Raw genomic sequence first — 9,174 nt, 5'->3', positions numbered from 1 at the left:
TAAGTACAAAGGAAAATTTTAAAATGTTGAAATTAAAATACTTGCATAACTACGCTTATACCTTTTGGAGATATTTATGCTTTATTGTGCTTACACAATATGTTAGTTTGGCCCAGCTTCTCCTCCGATTTGGTTGAATTGAATGGCGATTGAATTTTTATGAGAAGCTCTTTTTCAGGGCTAAATACACTTAGAGGTTTGCCATTGCATGCTTGCTCCATTTCATGAACTATTTTCTGTTTTCCAAGAATCATGTCTATTTTAGTTACCAAATAATTCACTGAAATAATAATGGGGCGTATTCTTGTTTTCGTACGAATCGAAAATGAGAACATTTTCCTATTATTTTCTGTACAAAAATTTCGATTCGTACGAAAACAGGAATACCCCTCAATAAATCACTTAAGTACTGCGCAATTAATAGTACACAAAAAATAATAATAAGAAAGGAACATAATAAAAAATTAGTCGCTCCACACAAAGTACTAACTTAACCTGGCATTTTATGGTGCATGCCGTATTCTCTGGTGCTCCATTACTTAACTTCCTCTCACATCGATGAACCGTGAAGTGCAAGGTGCAGTAAGTAACAGAATGTAAGCGAATAACACAGCAAGTGCACCAATATATGGATGTATATCTACACATATGTACATATGTATCAATGCATATCCAAAAAATGGACAGGTTTTCGACTTCGTACACTCCCATACATTGATATGGTGTACATATGTATGTACAAAAATATGTGCATGACCGGTTTTGGACATCTTACAAAGTCGTTGTAATAGGATGACCGCAGCCATGGGCGAGACGGTAATAAATATATATAATACTTTTGTGTTACATAAGAAATTGAAGATGATGACAATGATGATATTGGCTCTGCGCTGCACAGTAAAAGATAAAGGAAAATGTCGAAGTGGAAGCGCAACCAAAGGAAACCAATACATAGTATGTAAGCAAGTATGTAACTTGACTGGTTAAGCTATAAGCACAACAACATAAATAATGCCGAAAAATAAATGTGGGAAAGTATTTATTTGTATTTTTTTTTTCCGGAAAGCAATTACTGAAATATTTGTTGAGAAGAAGCCGCGGAGTAGATATGACGAGGCAGTAGTGATACAAACTTACTTGCACGTACATAAGTATGTAAGTAAAGGAATGAGTTTATTAAAAATTATATATCCAAAAGAAAATGTTCATTCTCTTAGCTGTATGTCTATATGCGACACTTGGACGCCAACTGGCAAAAGTATTGAAAACCCAAAATACTCGCATCAGTCGTTAACAGCAGCCGCAACTACATATTTATGTATAGGAATAAAGTTTTTTAAGTAAAATTTATATTCAATATCTTGAAATGAAGATGCTCGTTAGTGTAGGATGCACGTAGTAGGAGAATATGGTGATGATGGCAGAGACGCATGTGTTTCGATTTGGAGTGCTCATGATTGCTGTGCAAAAAAAGCTGATATTTGCTTACTATGTGGAAAGTATGCGAATGGTGAAAAGAAACTTTTACTTTCAACAGAGATGAGTATGTACATACCAGCCCCGGCGGCCGCAAGGGGGGCTTTGGGGGTTTAAGCCCAACCACCTACCCCTCTGTTGGAGGGAAATATGCATACAAATTTGTCATAATTTAGTTTGAGATAAGAATTGTAAAAAATATTTTAAGATCACAAATATTTGAGAGCTCTTTTCAGAGAAAGTAGCCGAGATTTCTAGCTTTAATTTAAGCCAGCAAGGTTCTATCACCTTTTGTTTCTTTGCTAGAGCTTCAAAAATATTGCAAAAACCGCGCTTTTTTGACACTTTGATTAGATGAAAAAAAAATTATTTTACTTTTGAGTATCGGAATCTGTACTGTGCCCCCTCAGCGACACGCCCTAACCCACTCCAACCGGGACCAAAATTTAGATGCGATATCTTTGGCCGTGGTATTACCGATTGAGGGGACGAAACCGAAAAAACCATTCATTTGATTTTTTTTAAGGACCACCCTAATCTACATACGTCGACATACATACATATGTACATTAGAGTGGTCCAAAAAAAAATTTTCCAAGATAGGGTTTGAGGCACCTTCCCAAATTTTTCATTTTGTCGAAAGAGGTGCTGGTACCAAATCTTACATTTCTGAGTATACATTTAGAGGATGCTCATGATGCTCTATATTTTACTACTACAATTGGCTATGTAACCTAAGAACATTTCAAATTTAAATTATCGTAAAATCGTTCTGAGGTAGGGTAAAACTGTAGGTCCATCCACTTGTGAAACACCATCAGTACGCTTTACACAATATCGTATCATATCAATAGCACCCCATTGCAAAATGATATGGTTTTGCTGCAAATAAACACAATTTATTTTTATATGGAAGAAAACCGCAACACCATCAGAAAAAAATTCTAAAAAATTCAACGGAGCCACCTAAAACTTGCCCTTTATTAGCCTAAAATTTAATTGGTTATAAAACTGCATAGTCAAAAGATTCTAACATTTCTGAGATAAAACTTTGAAAATTGGTTGAAAATTTTTTGCATTTTTTTTAGTTTTCTATAAAGTTTTAAACTTGAGGTGATATGGTGATATGGAAATCTTTTTTGACAGCAGTAAGTTTTTGACAACCGCCAGATTTATGCGGAATAAAATATTATCAATTGAAGTGAAATGAATATTTTGAGAAAAAATATAGATACCACCATTGATTGCAATTCATAAATTTAAGCTTTGAACCAATTCAGTTTTAATCAACTAAAGCTTTTGAAACATTAAAGAAATGTATTTACAAGAAATATTTAATATAGCGTAATACTTCCTTAATTTTGCCACCAGAAACTCCATTTTCTAATATTTTATTGTTTTTGCTTAAATTCGGGGCAGAAAAATTATAAACATCAACAGTCTCTGCGATTGTCAAAATTTTCTATGCGTTTATCAAAAATTTCAGTAGCCTCATAAGCCTTTATTCACCACATACTTGTCAAAAATTTCCTCGCCGCGAACTTTGGTACCGATTCATACACGCTCTAAAAAATCCTTGCGCCAGAGAAAAAAACTAAATCTGGCCCATAGCTTCTTGATTGCTTCGTGTTTTAAAATTTGTTGGTTTTTGGCGCACGGTTTCTATATATCCGAACCATGCGAATTTGTTTGCCTAATATTTTGTCTGGGACTTTCTCAATTTTTACCGGATTTTGAATTTTGATAGCTTTCTAGATAGGAAATTTCAATGGAAGTCACGCATTATAGTAAACTAATTGGAAATGTTTCATTTTAAGGGATTGGGAATAAAACCTAACATTTTTTCCCATTTTTCACGCACTTTCTTAATTTCCCGGCTGTGCGTGGCCACTAAATTTTATATTGGAAGCATTAAGGCTAAATGTAAACTTTTTCAGCCCTGCGTATTTATATATTTTTGCATATTTGATCGTAAATTATGTATATATAAGGAAGGGATGCAATACCAATTTAAGATTTTGATAGTGGAGATATTACGATAGGGAAAGGTGGGTCGCCAGTTGGAAAAGGTTGGGCACAACTGATGTAAAGGTTGAAAGGTGAAAGAAAACCCATTTAATAAGTGCGCCTTAGAACTCTTTATTTGTTTTCTTTTACTTCACTTTCTGACAACAATTGAAATTTTCAGTTTTTGCTACTCCTATCACTTCTTAAGAACTCAATCCAAGTAGGTCAAAATGAATTAAACATTTTTTCACAAACAGTTAAAAAGCGATAGTCGCACAAGCAACGTTCTAAATTTAATTGTATGCAGTTTAAGATAGTAATCAATGGTGTTAATTGATTGATATGTATGTATGTATGTATGTGTGGACAAATGTATGTACATAAACATGGGCATGTTGAATACATTGCAGATGAGTGTTTTCGATTAGGTGAAATTTTTCCCACAATCAAGCGCACAACCAACAACTTTTACAAATACTCGCATGTATATATGGATGTTCGTATGCTCATTTACATTAAAACAGCAACAATGTGTTTATGTATTTACATTAAAGACTTGCAATTTTTTCAAAGATATGTTTGTGTGTAAGTAACTAAGTGAGAACCGATCCACATTTTGGAATATATATTTACATACCTTCGCCCAGGTAAATTAATGTCGCATGTTACATGTGACGACTTTTGGAAAATCGCGATTGAAGTTTGGAATTCAATTTCTCAAAAATCGCTACGATAAATATTCTTTAAACCCTAGTTCACAAAATCCTTCAACTACTATTTTATTTTTATTGTTAATTATTTTTGAGTTTATGAATTATTTTCTTTACTAAAATTTTCTCGCATGTTACATTTGACAATAATTTTGCAGGAATATGTTTGACATCTGATAAAAATGTATTCTAAATAAACTTTTTTTTCAAATTACTCAAACACTGTAAATATATTATAATACATACACGAGTATATGTAGATATTTCCGTATGTGAAATATGGATTGTTTTTTAATGCTATTTAACTGTCGTTGGGCTTCAGATCAACTTTATTTCAATATGACATACAAGTGGCAACACTGTTGCTTGCTCCTTGAAATTGTTGTTTGTTGACATTTTGTACTAAACAGCTGATTGTTCTTTGATAAGATTGATAAAACAACCAATCTATCAATCTTGGTTGTTCGGTACAAACGCAGGGTTGCATATCTCATATTTAAATAGCCAATATTAATCAACAATCTCTACTTAAATTGGCCATCTGAAATTGGGCCTTAGTGTTGGTCGACCTATACAACCCAGGCTGGATACTGAACAATTTAGATACTGAGAAGATGAGTGATTTCCTTAATTGTGCTCGTTGTGGTGGAATGAGATGCCAACAGCAGTTGTAGAAACAATTAGCAATTCTTCTGTCACTACCCAACCTTGATTAAACTGTGCAGGTTATAACTTCATCAATCATTTTTTATAAGCTTTCAAGCTTTGCGTAAGAATTATTTCGCAGTAGCATGAACCAACTGAACTGTAGACCTTCCAACCAGACTGCGGACTACTGAAACTCGGTTCAGGAGTAAATCACTCGAAGAATCGAAGTAAAAACAAAATTCCCGTATTAAATTTTAATTTTCAAAAATTCAAAAATTTGAAATTTGTTCGCAATTAATTAGAAATTTTCACTATGGGCATTGCCTTTTACTGGAAAAATTTTTTGAGAAACCTCTCCTTGAAACTTTAAGTGAGTTGTGTGAAAAAGGAAATCTTTGAAATATTTTCGATTCATGAAGAACCAACGTAAGAATAATATTTTGCCTATTAAGATAATTATGAGTTATAACAAAAACTCCATATCTGAACAATCAGTTTTATGGCAGCTATATGTTATAGTGGTTCGATTTTTTCGGTTACGATAAATGATTAATACTTTATAAAAGTACACTCACTTACCAAATTTCAGTCGGATCAACTCGACGTTCTGACTATAAAAGTCTAAATTTTTACGGGTCTATCTCTTCTTATCGGACCAAAGTTATAATACCATTTCATGCTCATGAAAGGTATGAAAACAGAGCAGATTTTATGATCCTTCCCTTCAAGGAATTAGCTACTTTTTTTCTTTCCTTGTTAAGGGAGCTAAGTCTCTTATTACGACTTCAATGACCAAAGCTTTCATTACGCAGACACCCATCTAATTTAAAAATTATAAGCATTTCAAAATATTATTCAGCATTAACCGTAAACTCGGTGCAACTGCACAAATATACACAAAGTATTTGCTTAAGGCGAATGCAAATTAAAGCTAATTGCCATAGCAAATACATTTTTCATAAGCAGAAGCGTCAAAGTCTGAGTGGACGACGAAGTCAGGAAAACTATTTGCATGGCAAGTTAATTATTTTTCAACAAAGCCAAGGCTGCCAAGAAAATAAGCAAGAAATTACAAAAAAAAATACACAACAAATAAAATATGCAAAGTAATTGGACAATGCAAGTTTATAGTATATGTATGTACAGTGCCCAAAAATATTATAGCCTCGCCATTGACAAGTTTTCTTAATAAACTTTTTTCGGTTATTTAGTTTAGGTAATGTTTTGCACTTTATTAGCTAGAATTGCATTATCTACAAAATTGTACTCTCAAAATCCTTCCAAGAAATCTAATTACAAAGCTTGAATGTTTGTTGAATTTTTATTTTCTTAATATTACACAAAGTTTTAATTTGGGATTTACACGGCTTTTGTTAAAAAATGAACCATATTTTTATGAAAAAAAAATAACTAAAATTAAATAACAAAAAAAAAAAATTGTGAAAACTTGCCAATATTTGGTGTGCGGCTATAATATTTTCGGTCACTGTGCATATGTATGTATGTTTATTTATGTATGTACTCGTATATATTTATTATGTATTTACGATCACACAACACAGCTAAATAAGTAATAAGAAAAGAAAACAATTTTTATTAAGTTTTTTATTTGAATTTTTTATTTGACACTTGCAAAGAGAGTGAAAGTTTTTTGTTTGCTTAATGTTTGAATGTCGCGCCTTGACGAATGGATCAATAGATGAGGTGACTGTTGGCTGATGATTACTGGCGAAAAGTCGCAGGCGATGTGCTCGTAAAGGCAAATGATTTTATTGGGAAAAAAGCTCGTATCAAAAAGTCGACGCCTTAGTACTAGCAGAAGCACAGAGGTACAACTTAAAAATTTCACAATCTTATAAATATGAACTTATATTGACCTACGTTAAAATGGGTAATAAGAATGGAGTGTGTAGTTATCATACAGTTTAGTAGCGTGGCGTGAGACGGTCACGATTTCGATTACTAAATCGAGAGCAAATAAAAAGTGACACATAAAGCAATAAGCAGATGGCACCAACAAATATTTCTTGTATTTATTACAAACACAATGATATATTTTCCATTTTCCAGAAAGTTCATTACCTTATCGCCCTAAAGCAGATTTTATACGAGCACTTTATAGTGGCACGAACGTTTAAGTTATCTCTTCGTGGCAACGCGCATGCGCCCACTTACCAAATTACTTACTTATATTATATTTCACAAATAGGTGTGTGTGTGTGTGTAGGTACATACACTTGTATATACCTCTTTAACTATCACCCACTTAGTGCCGATCGTGCGAATAAATACCGCATAATTCAACTTAGCAAGGCGCCACTTTACGCTACGCTACTCCAGTTCACATATGCGGTGCTATTTTGATCGTTTATCGTGCCCCTTGAGCTCCAGCTGGGTTAGTTTAGTTGCAGTTGCTGCTAGCTTCAGTTTCTTTTTTTTTTTTAACGTAACTAATATTTGAACATGCGCTCACGTCAAATAAGCTATTGTACGTGTGGCTTAATTTAAACTAAGTATTGTCTTCACTTAATATGCTTAACACTTTTCTATTTCATGCATTTGATCAGCAAATTACGCGCTTTGCTGCGAATCGAGATGTGAGGCAGAAAATGTGTTAGGTTAACTGGAAACTAGTTGGTTTTGTTAACTGGAGTAAATTGCGGTATGATAAATGAAGTTGAACGAATATTTGAAGAAAATTAAATAGTATGAAAATAGATGAAATTACTAGATGTTTGATTCTAATTTGTTTGGTAAAAAACTAGATAGAGGCACAATAGCTCCACTTTATCCATTTCAAATGGATTCGCTTAGAAATTTGAGTAAGCATAACTAAAAAATGCTGTCTTTAGTATATCAAAAGTTACTTAATGGGACATATGCATAAAACTTAAGCCAATGCCATCAAATTGTCAATGTGTCGAATTTCATTTTTTAATTTTGGCCATTTCAGTATAAAAAACAACAAATATTTTCCGATTAATGTTAATTTCAGCATATTTTAATATCTTATTCAAGTAACTGATCAAATTTAATTCGAATTTTAGAAGGGTGGCAACCCCCTTTAAAATTATTTCCGAAATTAAGCCCTAATAAATATCTTTGTTTTCATTTATCATCATTTTGTAATACTTCATTTACTTTGAAAAATAATTTTTCAATAAAGCTTCCTCATAACAATCATAATAGAAAATTTCGTTTGACTTATAATTTCAAATGGAACTTAATTTTTTAAGCAACCCTTTTCACCCTCATTTAAATTCTATCTAAGGAAAGAGCAACAAACATACTCAAACACTCGCTCAAAACTTTCATATTTACATATGTAATTAATAGCTTTCAATTAAATTGATTTTAAATTCCTAAGCTGGTGGCAACTCCTAACACCAAGCGCCTAAATGCATGCTTTGTACTGCTGTATGCGAAAAAATTTCCTTCATAAAATTTATAAAATTTTTACACATGGACTTCTCAACTGCCATAAAATAAAACTTTCTTAAGTTATAATTTTAATGGCACTTCAAAGTATGCTCTGCCTAGTCTGATGCATCCCCCGGACAATGCTTCCGAGGTTTTCTGCGGACTCTGCATGGCCTACAACCATGCAGGGGTGGCCATAGTGCCTACCCACCTTTTCAATTCGTATGCCCATTAGAAAAAGGAGATTTTAAGTCGAAGCGGGGATTTCTTATATTATGTACTAGCAAAATAATATAAAAAAGCAGAAAGTAAGATATAAACTTTATCGATCTTAGAACTTACCGGTGCTCGGTCACCGGACATTTTCTGATTGGATTACATGGAGGCAGTCTCGCCGCACCGTACTGTAGAAATTGCATGGACAAGGAAAAAAGGAGACCTTCCAACACCTTATCTGGACTTGCTTGGCTATTGCAAAACGGAGCGCAAAAGCTCTTGGCAATTACTTTCGGATGATCTCAGAGCTAATTACAGATTTTTTTGCTTTGATTCCTTGTGCCTTTCATTGGAATATCTTGATTGACGATAAATGAATAAAAATTACCGGCACATACATACTCTCCAGCATCCTGTCATCCAATGCATAAAGCAGCATTCTGAAATGCAGAATTATTTAGACGCAATACGGGGTGTACACATAATACCTTAAAACTGGTAAGAAGAGCCCCTTGTTACAGCAGAACGTATCGCCGCTAGTTCTTTGATAACTGGTGGTCAAAGAAATACTTACCGTCATAGTAAATGGGAAGTATTTTTCCCACACTTGCCGCTCTCATTAGTCAAGACACTACACGACCCATTCAGATAGGTGGGATTTAACAGAGAAGTCCCGTTTAGTCGTTACTAGGAAATA

General features: G+C 33.5%; 1 protein-coding gene across 1 annotated transcript in view; it reads left to right on the top strand.

Moving 5' to 3' along the window:
* The first annotated feature begins 1,136 nt into the window (after nucleotides 1–1,136).
* Nucleotides 1,137–9,174, top strand: part of LOC108369004 (trithorax group protein osa) — a 26,156-nt gene continuing 18,118 nt past the window's right edge. The window contains exon 1 of the mRNA XM_017623969.1: nucleotides 1,137–1,155. The gene's annotated coding sequence lies outside the window, so the exon portion shown is untranslated. The remainder of the gene's footprint in view (nucleotides 1,156–9,174) is intronic.

This window comes from Rhagoletis zephyria, unplaced genomic scaffold, assembly GCF_001687245.7.
Source record: "Rhagoletis zephyria isolate East Lansing unplaced genomic scaffold, Rhagoletis_zephyria_1.1 Rzeph_scaffold_03459, whole genome shotgun sequence".
NCBI lineage: Eukaryota > Metazoa > Arthropoda > Insecta > Diptera > Tephritidae > Rhagoletis > Rhagoletis zephyria.
Note: the sequence above shows the minus strand (reverse complement) of the source record. Positions and strands in the feature narration are given on the sequence as shown.